We start from the raw sequence: 14104 nt of genomic DNA, 5'->3' as shown, positions 1-14104 counted from the left end.
TTGGCCACATGTGCCCCTGTTTTCATCTATGAAATGTTGGAGGGTATGTTATGGTGGCAGTATTGTTGGTTGAGATAAATAAGACCGATTTCTTTTCCTTCCCCTATTTTGAGATGGAGGGTGACTCATGAGCAATTGTGTCCCATTTGGAGGAGGTGAACTTCTCAGACTTAAAGATACAGAAAAAGAATAAGCAAAATGCCTTGTTGTATAAAAAACCCTTCTGGTACCTTTTCTTTTTGTTCACTGCATCAAGGTTCTTTATTGCTTTCATCCAAGTATCGTGCTTGGAGATCTGGGCCCTTCCAAGTAAGAACTGAGATTTATACAAAGCTCAGCAGATGCAGATTTTATTGCTCCATATTTCTGATCTTGCTTAACAGCCCAATATCTTTCATCTCCAGACATAGCTAGAAAACCCAGGGTGGCCTATCCATACTGAGTCCACACCATTAATCAAACCTGCAATAGTGCAAGAAACGGATCTGCCACAAGCATTATCTTGTTCTGTGCCTTCAAGTGGACTCTGGTTTATAGTGACCACTTTCTTAGCAAGATCTAAGCCATTGGCTTCCTCTTAGACTGAGTGAGTGTGACTTGCCCAAGGTTACCCAGTGAGATTGCATGGCTGAGCAGGGATTTGAACTCTGGTTTCCCAAATTCCTACTCCATCACTCTAACCACTACAGCATACCATCTCAGTATTTATTTTGTATTGTGTTTATTTTACAAGAATCAACAGAGAAATTGGAAGTGTAACCAGTTAGGTCCAGTACCTCCAAGGATATGGAGGCACTGGTTCTCAGTGATAGGGTTGGGGAAGATATGGCCTTCCAAATGTTGTTGGATTGTAATTCCCATCATTCCTAACCAGTAAGCAATTGTGATGGATGAGGGGAATTACAATCCAACAATATCTTTAGGTCCCCATGTTCTTTATCCCTGCTTTGTGTTCTTACACAAGTCACTGGAAATTTCTGTGTCTCAGTTTCTTGGGATATCCTATTCTTCCTAATTGGATAGTAGACTCTTGATGTTAGGACATATTTTGTTGTGATTTTAAAAATAGTATCTGTACCTTACCTTTTATTTTCTCCTTGACATCTTTATGGAGCTCTCTAAAGCCATGCTTTTCATCAGTTATAGTAAGCAGCCCTAACTCTGGGCCAAGTCTGCAAAATGGAACCAAGAATCTTCCCACTGTGTGTTTGGTTGGAGGTGTTAGGGAAGTCTGTTAATTTAGATATAATAAATAATAATAATAAATGCTTTATTTGTATAGCGCCCTTCTTCAATCAGGGCGGTGCACAGCATAAAAACATATACAATATACAATACACAAAGATAATAAAGCAGATTAAAATATACATTAAAATCAGATACTAGCCAGCTCATCATTGGCTATTGGGGGGGGGAGGGGCTAACTAGAGCTCATATCGGGGAATGCTTGCTTAAACAGGAAGGTTTTTAAATCCTTCCTGAACTGGGCTAGGGAGGTAGCGGAGCAGAGCTCTATGGGCAGCGTATTCCAGAGGGTCGGGGCCGAGATGGTAAATGTCCTCCTTACAGTGGAGGCTAGTCTAGCCCCAGGTACCCTCAGTAGCTGCTGCCCAGATGTTCTGAGTGTGCGGGGCGGATTGTATGGGGAGAGGCGGTCCTCAAGGTATCCTGGGCCCAAGCCATGTAGGGCTTTATAGGTTATAACCAACGCCTTGTATTGCGCCCGGAAGCGAATGGGCAGCCAATGCAGATCTTTAAGTACAGGTGTTATATGACTGGCCCTGGATGTGCCAGTGACCAGTCTGGCTGCCATATTCTGTACCAGTTGTAGCTTCTGGGTATGGTACAAGGGTTGCCCCATGTAGAGCGCATTGAAGAAGTCCAAACGAGAGGTTACCAGAGCATGTACCACCGTTTCAAGGTCCCTCTGGCCCAGGTAGGGACGCAGCTGGCGGATCAGCCGAAGCTGATAACAGGTGCTCCTGACCGTCGCATCCACCTGAGGTGTAAGGTGAAGCGACGAGTCAAGAAGCACCCCCAGGCTCAGCCTCCCCTAAGTCCAAACTAGGAGAGTTTGAGTCCCCTGAAATGTTTAGGCAAAATTGGACCACTGATGTAAATGAGCCCCCTAAGGAGCTATTCATCACAAATTATAATAAATCAGGGGTAGGCAACCTTTTTGAGCCGGGGGCCGGGTTGCTGTCCATCAGACAACTGGGGGGGCGAAGCCTAAAAATAAATAAATAAATAAATTTTAACAAAATTAAATAAACAAATAAACCAGGACAAATGTAGGACAAAAAATCAAATAGAGGACATTTTTTAAAAATATGGAGGACATGCTAAAAATGTGCTGATTTTTTTTAAAATGTTAATATAAATGCATGTTTTTATAGACAATTGCCCCCCTTGCCCGCCGCTTGCCCCCCTTGCCTGCCGCTTGCCCCCCCTTGCCCGCCTCCTCCTGATAGGCCAAAGGCTCCAGCGGCAATCGGTGGCAGGACCGGGCTGGGGCCGGTCCCAAGGCCTTGCTGGGCCGCATCCGGCCCGCGGGCCACAGGTTGCCTACCCCTGTAATAAATTATTAGTCTGCTGTTGCTGTCATAACATTCAGATTGTTACCACTTTCAGCTGAATGATGATTGTTTTGTAATAATATACCTGCAAGTAGTTAAAATTAATAGTGACCTGCTTGCCATCTGACACACTGCTGGGCAAGGAAGAAAGGGAGATGATGCCATCTCTCACCCACCCAGTAGCTGCACCAGTCCCTCCAGATGTACCACCCCACTGGGTCTACACCCTCCTCTCAAGTGTCACCTGATGCAGTCCGCACCCTCCCCTGCACCCCCTAGTGATGCCTCCTTCCCCATAAAAACAAAAAACCTAGTTCCAGGGGCCTAGGATTCCTGTCACTGACCTGTGCATGTTTAGTGGATGGTCGGAATGAAGAGCCCAGATGGGCAAAACAACTGTACATGCATACTCTCCTCCTTGAAATCTGAAATCTTGCACAAATTTAATTTGCATGGGGAAGCCTACAGCCTGCTGTTCAAGCTGAGGTTTCTTGTTTAAACCTTCTACAGAAAGTGTAGCTATGCCCTTGATACTGTTAGGCTTGGCCAGTGGACATGCTCTTTTTCATTCCCTCGTGTGCACTAAACAAATGTGGACCTCTAAGGTGGGTTAGAAGGAAAGGTTGGTTGCTCTCTTCAGTTTGTAAATTGTAAATGTGGTCCTTCCTCATTTATCCATTTGCCAAAGGAGTAAATTAAGGACATTATCACACCATCTTTCATAACACAATTGTGGCAATCGTGTTATGAAAGAAAATAGGAACATACTGCTTTGAAAACATTTCTTCTCACACCTTTCTCCACTGTTTGGAAACCCCACCCTCTGGGTGTGATAAGCCTCCACTTCAGTTCTGGCATTACAGCCGTGAGGTGACATGAGGGGACCTGATTCTACCCCTTGCTATTCCACAGCAAGCTGACCCTGTGCCTGTTGGTTTACTAATTTTTAATTTAGTATATCTTTTAATTTTTTAAAAGATTAAAACAATTTAAATTATTTTTATTTTATTTTATCATCATAAGTACACAAGCACAACAAAAGTAATTTAAAAACCTGACAGACACGGAGGTATCCTGCTATGGAATAGCAAATGAGAGGAGAAGAGAGGGTGCCCTGTCCTGACACGTAACTGCTGTAACATCAGAATGGAAGTGAAAAGACTTTTGATGCTTTTACTTACTTACTTACTTACTTTATTTATTTATTTATTTATATGCCACCTTCTTCCTAGGCTGGGCAGGGTGGCTTCCATTACAATGTTTACAAAAAGTTTAAGACCAATTTAAAAACAAACGATCAAAACACTATAAAACTGATTTAAAACTGATTGAATACAAAAGTTAAAAGCAGATAAAACATATCAAAATATATTAAAAACTTTACCTGTTTAAGGATTAAAAAGCTTGCTTAAATAAAAATGTCTGTGCCTGACAGTGTAAGGAAAGTATGGAGGGGGCCAGCCTAGCCTCCCATGGAAGGGATTTCCAGAGAGAGGAAGCAGCCACTGGGAAGGCTCTTCCTCTTGTTCTCACCAAGCAAGTCTGTGATGGTGGTGCGGCCAAGAGAAATTTGCAGATGACACCAAATTAGGAGGATTAACTAATACCCCAGAGGACAAGATCAAAATTCAAAATGACCTTAATAGATTAGAAAGCTGGGCCAAAGCTAACAAAATGAATTTCAACACAAAGAAATGTAAGGTGCTGCACTTAGGGCAAAAAATTGAAATGCATAGATGTAGGATGGGGGACACCTGGCTTAAGGAGATCTAGGAGTCCTAGTAGAACACAAGTTGAACATGAGTCAATAGTGTGATGCAGCAGCTAAAAAGGTCAATGTGATTCTAGACTGCATCAATAGAAGTATAGTGTCCATATCAAGGGAAGTAATAGTGCTTTGGTCAGGACTCACCTAGAATACTGTGACCAGTTTTGGGCACCAAAGTTCAAAAAGGATGTCAAGAAACTGGAGCATGTCTAGAGGAGGGCAACCAAAATGGTGAAGGGTCTGGAAATCATGCCTTATGAAGAAAGACTTAGGGGGCTGGGTATGTTTACCCTGGAGAAGAGACAGTTAAGGGGTGATATGATAGCCCTTTTTAAGTATTTGAAGGGGTATCACACTGAGGATGCTCCAGAGAATAGAACACAGAACAATGGCTGCAAGCTACAGGGAAAGAGATTCCACCTCAACATTAGGAGGAAGTTTCTGACAGTAAGAGCTGTTTGACAGTGGAACACACTTCCTCGGAAAGTGGTGGAGTCTCCTTCCTTGGAAGGTTTTTAATAGAGGCTGGATAACCATCTGTCAGGGATGCTTTGATTGTGATTTCCTGCATGGAAGGGGGTTGGATTGAATAGCCCTTGTGGTCTCTTCCAACTCTGTGGCCTGTTACAGACAGGCCTATAGTAAGGACTGGGTCCGTACTAGGATTAGAAAGGGGCGTCACTTCCAGACGCCCCTATCCCTAATACGTACCGAGTCCATACAAAATGGCAGTGCCCGTTCCACACGAGAGCCACCATTTTGACATCACGGATGCATAGTGTCTGGACGTCGCGTGGCGGAAGTGACACCGCGAGTGCGCGACTAGCGCCTTGCAGTGCCACTTCCGGTGCACAGATAGAAGCGCCATTTTGGTTCTTCTTTTCGGTTCGCGGATGCAGCAACTGCCTTCTTGGGTGCTCTGTAATGCGCCTATGATTCTATGATTTTAAAGCCTCCCCCTGACGATCTTAAAACTCTGGCAGGTTCATATGGGGAGAAACAATATCTGTGCAACCTTGAGAGCAATATAATAATAGCGACACTGAGAGCTTACTGGCAGGTTTTGCCCCTCAATGAAAAGGTATACTACAGTAACAGGGCAGTAGAAGGACAGACACCTGATAAATGCTGGCCAAATACACTTTCAAACTGTTAAAATTCTGCTTTTTAGCCTTGTGTGGTAAAGTCCTAAGATACTCTTAATAGCAGAATCCCTCAAATTCCAAGTCTGTTTGCAAGACTTTGTTTTCACAGCTCTTTCAGCTCTGGATTAGAGGTTGGTCACAGCTTCTGTTCTGCAGAGAGAACAAGAACCCCAGTCAGGCAACCGGGGCCTCACTGTGCAATCAAAATGAAATATTTAAAAGAATAATGAAATATAGAGTGTGTATTCTGGCATGTAAGGAGGGGGGCATGCAGGGCAAGTTTTGGGATTTACTAGGCTTTTTGCACACATGTGGGTTTAATCAAGACTGTCAGCAAACTTTCCCTCTTTATTAATGTACATGGAAACTGCATTCTCTAAAACCCAAGTGGTAGAAGAGGATATGTTTCCAAACTGATAATGCTTCACATCACACCATAAATTAGTTTGGGTTTCAGAGGCTGATCAGCCAGCTGGCTGCATGTGCCAAACTCTTTTCAGAAACTCTAAAACTACTCTTAGGCATTCCCTATTCCATTGTTTCAATTTTCAAACTAGGGCTGCAGATGCTGTGACCCTCCAAATGGTGTTGGTCTACATCATTTCTCACCCTTGGCCATGCTGCCTGGTTTTGATGGGAGCCCAACTGTATCTGGGCGGCTACATGTTCCCTACCCTGATCTCAACAAAGAGCCTAAGACATAGGATGCGAACTGTAAGACTTCTAGGCAGTAGTATAGGCCCACATTCTGTAGAAACTGGTACTGTAATGTTGTGGCTGGAGTACTTTTGGTGCTCTAAAGTAGCAGATATACTTTCTTCAAGGTGATAAGGGAAGACAGATAAAATCTGCCAACTAATTTTCCAGTGCCTTGCCCACTGAATGCCTTCATGGCTGCCATCAATATCAACATAGTTATGCTGGTGTAAACTTTGGTCCTCCTCTTTTGGATTTTTTTTGTTTGGATACCCCAGTCATCTTGGCCAACAGTCAAAAATTCTGGGAACTGAAATCCAAAACACCTGGAGGACCAAAGTTTGAGAATTACAGTACTGGTTTATAATATTCTACATTTATAGAGGAAACATTTCACTTCACATAATCATACCTGGACTAGGATTGTGACTTCTGTGTCTAATTATTATGAGCCTGTACAGACTGGCACTTTGTGCTGGCCTGGGCCTGAACTAGGGTTGCACAAGGGGTGAGCATTTACATGCTCCAAAACTCTACTGTGTGTGCCAGTACAGATGGGGCACACCATGATGATGTCCATCGTGTGCAGCACTTAATTGGCACTATGCACGAGGGGCATCATAAGGCCATGCCATACCCCTGTAGCACCGGAAATAGGAGCCATGTTTTATGGCTCCTTTTTCCAGCAGGTTGGGGGTGTGGTGGTGTCCAGTTGCTGTGTCCCCAACCCAGAGCTTTCAGGGGCGGCACAGAGCCTCTCTGTCGAGCCCCTAAGTTCGGACTATTTTTTATTTTATTTTATTTTATTTTGGTAGTGATTGACATATTTGCACAGGATTTTCTACAATAGCACCTGTAGGACCAAGCAGGCCAGAAAAAGAACTTCATGGAATCAACTTAAAAGTACAATAGATTCTGGAATGTTCTTTGACTTTATGGTATCTTCCTGTAACTTCCTATTGCTCTGTTTCTATATACTGTATTTTCTGGCATATAAGACTACTTTTTAACCCAGGAAAATTTTCTCAAAAGTCAGGGGTCGACTTATACGCTGGGTTTCATCTTATAGGGTGGGTGCTGAAACTACCAAGCCATATTGGAGCATCTGCGGGCTTTGTATACAATCCAATCCAAGCAGGCTTTGTATACAACAGGTTTTCCTGCTAAGTACCTGCATGTCATAGCATTTGAATTAAAATTACCATATTGAAATCAAACTTGATGGTTTTTTAATTTTTATTTGGTGTGCGTTGGAAGAGGGGTAGTCTTATATGGTGAGTATATCCCAAACTCTATATTTTAACTGGAAAAGTTGGGAGTTGTCTTATACGCCTTGTCGTCTTATACGCCGGAAAATACGGTATATATATCCATTTGAGCTTGCCTGAGCTCTAAGCTCTTTGAGGGAGGACTGTTTCTTCGGCCTTATCTGTGCAGTCCAAATAAAACATTCTTCCCCCCATCCTCTCAGCAGGGAGTCCAGACGATTCACAGCCCAGTTCCCATTACTAACGTGAGAAGTCTCTATGGCACCTGGACTGTTCAGCACCAAACTCAGTTATACCCGTTTATAACAGTTTTTAGAAACTCACTTTTTGCTCCTGATCTTCCTAGAAGAGCCCTCAGTTGTGACATGGGGCCGCTGTTTACAACCTGCTGTGACCTGCTGTGCCACCTGGTGTGGCAGCGGATGCTACCACACATTACTCACTCTGATGTCAGACAAGTGATTGATGCTGGGCACCTCATTCTGACAACAGAGTGAGCAGCATATGGCAGCAGTGTCTGCACTGAGTGGCACAGCAGGGCATGCATACGAACAGCCACCCCGCATCACAAGGTCAGTGCCATGTAATGAGAGGACATTGGGGCATTTCTGTAGCCACAATACTCTGGGTTGCCCCTAGAGTATTTTTACCTGTGCAGACAGTACCTGGGTCCCACCACGTTCACATACATGTGTGGTAGGGACACAGGGGAGGGCTTTCCTGGCAGCTTCTCCTAGTTTTGGAAGTCTTTCCTAGAGAGGCTGGGATGGTTCTTTTCTTGCTGTCTTTCTGTTAGCAAGTGAAAACTCTTCAGTGCTAACAGACTTTCAGGAACTAACAATAAGAGCTTTTCACTGTTTGCTATTTTATTGACTGTTATCTTTTGCCCTTTCAATAATTTTATTTTAATGCTATGGATAGTTTGCATTCTAACAATAAGTTTTTGAATGTTTTTAGTTATGTCTTTGCATGTGCTTCTGTCTGTCTTTGTTTTAATTTTGTGTGCATTTGCATAGTGTAGCCAAGCACAGTCTGCTCCAAACTAAGTACCTTCCAGATGTTTGGAAATTCAGTTCCCACAATCATTCAACTTTAAACATGTTAGCTGGGGCTAGTACAAAGTATAGTCTAATACATCAGGAGAACTGAGGCTGGTCTAAGAGTAATCCATTTTGGACTCCACAGTAGTCACTCTTGAACTCCATGGATTCTACGCTTAGACACTGCTTAGGTGATATGAAGCAGTATATAAATGAAGCCTGTTCATTTGTTTGTTTGTTAGAAATCAGTGAAGTGGCTCACCAGAACCTGAACATAGACATACACAAAGAGAGAATCTGGTTTCATCAGAAATGTTCAACCATCACTTATTTCCATGTTTTGATAGGCATGGACTTACTGATACACACACAAAAACTGCAAACATACTCACATACAGTAACTATAAGATGTGTTCTGAATAAGTTACATGGGGTCAGTCGTGATCTATGAAGAGGGAAGGAAAATGTAATGGACCTTAAAAGTATTCTACATGCCCCATAAAAATAAAAGAAAGTACAGGCCTTTTGTTTATGAGCTTGCATCTTAAACACAGTGCATCATGTGTAGCATTCGGTATTTCTGAAACTATTTAGTCTTAGGCCTGTTACAGACATCCAAAATAAAGCTGCTTTGAGTAAGCTGCTTTGAGTCACAGTGGAGGTATGGTGTTTCAATTATACATGCATCCTAGAGTCCAGAAGTCGCACCAAAGCCACGTCCAGTCCTTAGGGCTGGAACGTGGCTTTGGTGGCACTCTGGACTCTTAGGACACGTGCATCATTGAAACACTTACCACCACTGTGTGTTCGAAGCAGCTTTATTTGGCTGTCTGTACAGGCCTTAGACTCAGACAGAAAGATGAAGGCAAAAAACTGATGTTTGTAACGTTGGAATAAGTGTTTCTAATTCAGAAAAAAGCCATCAGCAGCAGAGAAACTGACCGCCTTTAACACAACTCAGTATCTTGTAGAAGATGAAGAGCTTTCAAGGGCGAATTCACTTTCCCCATTCAAGGGCTTGTTTCATTTCTGAGATTTCGCTCCACCCCAGGGGCATTACTGCCTGGACTCTTTATAATGGTTATTAACTTATATGTCTTTTCTGAACTAGAGCTACCTAAACAGCACACTGGTTGGTTTATTCTATCTGCAGCATTCATCTAGTGTTTGACCTGTTCCAGCGAATACTGAAAACATTTCAGAATCATTGCAGAAGTTATTTTTGAGTGATTTGTGTTGAACACATCTAAAAAGGAGCTGTTCTTGCTAAAGCCCAAAGATACTTAGTGTGTAGATTTGGAAAACCTACTTTATTTGGCTACCATACTGTATGGGCTATTGCCGACATTTTATCCGTGCAGCCTCATGATTTTCTAGGTGCTCCTCCTGACAGTCCACAAAAAGCACCTGCTAATTTGAAAGAATCACAGGGGAGGGCCAAAGTCCAGTCGTATTCCAGTATGAGGATCACACAATCAAAGCACTCCTGACAAATTGGTTAAGCCCCTGTTTAAAAATCTCCAAAGAAAGTAGCTCCACCACTCTTCAGGCCGCATATGCTACTGTCAAACAGTTCTTAACCTCTATATGTTCTTTCGAATGTTTCAGTGGATGGTTTTTCCTGTAGCTTGAAGCCATTGCTCCATGTCCCAGTCTGGAGCAACAGAAAACAAGCTTGCTCCATCCACAAAATGAGATCCTTCAAATATTTATACAGGGCTATCATATCACCTCTTAACCATCCCTTGATCAGGCTAAAATACCCAGCTCCCAAGGGCATGGTTTCCAGACCCTTCACCATTTTGGTTGGCCTCCTTTGGACACTCCAGCTTCTCAACATCCTTTTTGAACTGTTGCGCCCAGAACTGGACACAGTATTCCAGGTGAGGCCTGTCCAAAGCAGAATAGGTGTTACAATTACTTCCTCCAATCTAGGCACTATACTCCTATTGATGCAGCTTGAACTCTATTGGCTTTCTTAGTTGCACATCACACTGCTGACATGTTCAGCCTATGAGCCACTAAGGATCCTAGATCCTTTTCACAAGTACTGTTGTAAAGCCAGGTGTCACCCATCCTTATTTGTGCATTTCCTTTTTACTGCCCAAGTGTAATATCCTACATTTCCTTTTGAAATATATTTTTTAGTTTGGCCCAGCTTTCTAATCTGTTAATGTCATTTTGAATTCTTATCCTGTCCTCTGGGGTATTAGCAAGCCATTCTATTTGGTGTATCTGCAAATTTTATAAGCATGCCCTTTATTCCATCATCCAGTTATTGATAAAGATGTTAAATAGCACTGGGCCCAGGAAATCAAGTAGTAGTTACTAATTTTGCCTAGATTGAGTTGTGTGGAGGAGATGTCTTGAGAGGTGTGTTGTCTCCCCAGTGCAAGATCCGTGATGTGACAGAGAGGCTGACAAGACTGGTACGCCTACTGACCAATACCCTTCTTTTGGTCCACGTGGGACCAATGATACTGCAAGACACAGCCTTCAGAATATCAGAAGGGATTACGAGGCGCTTGGTAGGAAGCTGAAAGGAATGGATGCACGGTTGTCTCTCGTTCTTCTGTCAGGTGAAGGGGACTGTCCAAGAAGGGAGAGGAAAATAGCGGATGTGACAACTGGCTCCACAGATGGTGCCGCCGAGAAGATTTGGATTCTTCTATCATGGGCTGTGGTTCCATGAGGAAGGACGTCTTGCAATAGACGGGTTGCATCTCACCCAGTTGGAGAAATGTTTTTGCCAACAGTCTCCGATTTGATCAGGGGGCTTTAAATGAGTTGTGGGGCGGGGGGGGGGGGAGACAATATTAAAGAAGGCAAAAGGGTGGAGAAAATAGTCAAATTGAATAGAGGAAACAGACAAATAGTGCAAGGACCCAACAGTGGGAGGCCAAAAAACTTGCACAGGCAGCAAATAAAGGGGACCCATGGTCTGCGATGTCTCTACACTAATGCACAGGACATGGAAATAAGCAAGATGAACTGGAACTCCTAGTACAACAAAGCAAATATGATATTAGGCATCACTGAAACCTGGTGGGATGGTCTCATGATTGGATGTGGAAATAGAGGGTGTAACCTTTTTAAGAAATGGCCAACAAGAAAGGAGGAGGAATAGACTATATGTCAGAGATATTTACACCTGTGAAGAGATCCGGACATCAATCTGGAAGCCAGGTGGGGAGAGCATCTGGGTAAAATTAAAGGGGAGGGAAACAACAGGATGTTACAGTGGGAGTCTACTACAAACCCCCAGTCAGCTGGGAATTGGGATGATATTTTCTAGAACAGATGACCACACAGTCCGAAAAAGGAGTGTAGTAGTGATGGGTGACTTCAACTATCCTGATATTTGCTGGAAGTCAAACTCAGCAAAATCCTCAAGGTCTAGCAAATTCCTCACTTGCCTGGAAGACAATTTCATGGTCCAAAAGGTGGAAGAGGCAACAAGGGGGTCACTATTTTAGATCTGATCACACCAACAAGGATGACTTGGTTAATGGGGTGCAAGTGGTGGGATCATTGGTGGAAGTGACCAAGTTCTCCTGGGTTTGTAATACATGGAAAGGAGAAGCCAGGCATGTCAGACACGCATCCTCGATTTAGGAGGCGGATTTCAGTAAACTTGAGAAGTATTGAAGGATCCCCTGGTCAGAAAATATTAAAAGATAAGGGAGTTCAGGACAGATGGGAGTTTCTCAAAAGGGAGATACTGAAGGGACAATTTCAAACAGTTCCAGTGAGAAAGAAAAAAGGGGGTGTCTCAAGAACCAGGATGGATGACTAAGGAATCTTCAACGAGCGTAAGTTTGAAAGGAACATGTATAAGAAATAGAAAAGGGGGAAATCACAAAAAAGGAATTCAAAGAAATAGCGGCATGTGTAGGGGTAAAGTCAGAAAGCTAGCGCAGAATGATCAGGCTTGCTAGAAGGTTAAAAAAATAAAGGTTTCTTGGATATGTCTGCAGTAAAAGGAAGAAGAGGAACGGTAGGGCCACTGTGTGGGAACATGGCAAAATGCTAACAGGGGACAGAGAAAAGGCAGAATACTCAACACCTTCTTTTGCCTCAGTCTTCTCAGAAAAGGCAAAGGGCTCAACCTGAGGATAATGGAGCAGAGGAAGAAAGGGGAATTTCAGCACAGAATAAGTAAAGAGATAGTACAGGGAAATTTTAATCTAAATGAATTTAGTCCCGGACCAGATGAACTACATCCAGGGTATTAAAAGAACTGGCAAATGTTATCAGAGCCATTGGCATCATATTTGAAAAACTCCTGGAGAATAGGAGAAATCCCAGCAGACTGGAGGAGGGCCAACGTTGTCCCCATCTTCAAAAAGGGGGAAAAAGAGGATCCCAACAATATCATCCAGTTAGTCTGACATCAATCCAGGAAAGATTCTTGAGCAGATCATTAAACAGAGGTCTGTGAACATCTAGAAGGCAATGCCATAATCAAAAGTCAACATGGGTTTCAGGAAAGAAGTCATGCCAGACAAATCTGATATTCTTCTTGATAAAATTACCAGCTTGGTAGATGAAGGGAATGCTGTGGATTAGTAAGGCCTTTGACAAGGTTTCCCATGACATTCTTGAAAACAAGTTGTAAATATGGGTTAGGCAAAGTAACTGTTACATGGATTTATAATTGGTTGACCAGCTGAAGCCAAAGGGTGCTCAACAATGGCTCCTCTCATCTGGAGAGAAGTTACACAGTGGGATCCCACAGGCTCTGTCCTGGGGCAGTGTTATTCAACATCTTTTCAATGACCTGGATGACAGATTGGGAGCAATTTAAATTTGCAGGTGACACCAAATTTGGAGGACTAGCTAATACCCCAGAGGACAGGATCAAAATTCAAAAACGACCTGAATAGACTAGAAGCCGGGCCAAAGCTAACAAAATGAATTCAACATGGAGAAATGTAAGGACTGCACTTAGGCAGAGAAATGAAATGCCAGATATAGGATGGGGGACACCTGGCTGAACAAGACTTGTGAAACGGATCTAGGGAGTCCAAGTAGACTACAAGTTGAACATGAGTCAACAGTGTGATACGGCAGCTAAAAAGGCCATGCAATTTGGCTGCATCCATAAAAGTATGTGTCTACATCAAGAGAAATAATATAGTGCCACTTATCTGCTTGGTCAGGCCCCACCTGGAAATTGTGTCCAATTCTGGGCACCCAATTCAAAAATGTCATTGGAAACTGGAGCGTGTCCAAAGGAGGACGACTAAAATGGTGAAGGGTCTGGGAACATGTCCTATGAGGAACAACTTGGGAGCTGGGATGATAGCCCTGTTTAAATGTAGCCCTGATAGCCCTGTTTAAATATTTGAAGGGGATGTCATATTGAGGAGGAGCCAGCTTGTTTTCTGCTGCTCCAGAGACCGGCCCGGAGAATGGATGCACTACAGAAAAAGAGTTTCACCTCAACATTAGGAGGAAATTCTGACTGTAAGGGTGTTCGACCATGGAACACACTCCCTTGGAGAGTGGTGGAGTCTCCCTCCTTGGAGATCTTTAAAAGAGGTGGGTGGCCATCTGTCAGGGATGCTTTGATTGAGAGTTCCTGATGGCAGGGGGGGATGGATGACCC

The 14104-nt window shown here is 43.3% G+C and overlaps 1 long non-coding RNA gene across 1 annotated transcript in view; it reads right to left on the bottom strand.

Annotated features, from left to right (window-relative positions):
- Nucleotides 1-1153: 1153 nt before the first annotated feature.
- Nucleotides 1154-14104, bottom strand: part of LOC121921132 — a 28372-nt gene continuing 15421 nt past the window's right edge. Inside the window, exon 3 of the long non-coding RNA XR_006101849.1 lies at nucleotides 1154-1231. This is a non-coding gene — a long non-coding RNA (uncharacterized LOC121921132). The remainder of the gene's footprint in view (nucleotides 1232-14104) is intronic.

Source organism: Sceloporus undulatus, chromosome 2, assembly GCF_019175285.1.
Source record: "Sceloporus undulatus isolate JIND9_A2432 ecotype Alabama chromosome 2, SceUnd_v1.1, whole genome shotgun sequence".
Classification (NCBI taxonomy): domain Eukaryota; kingdom Metazoa; phylum Chordata; class Lepidosauria; order Squamata; family Phrynosomatidae; genus Sceloporus; species Sceloporus undulatus.
The sequence above is the reverse complement of the archived record's forward strand: the minus strand, read 5'-3'. Positions and strand labels throughout refer to the sequence as shown.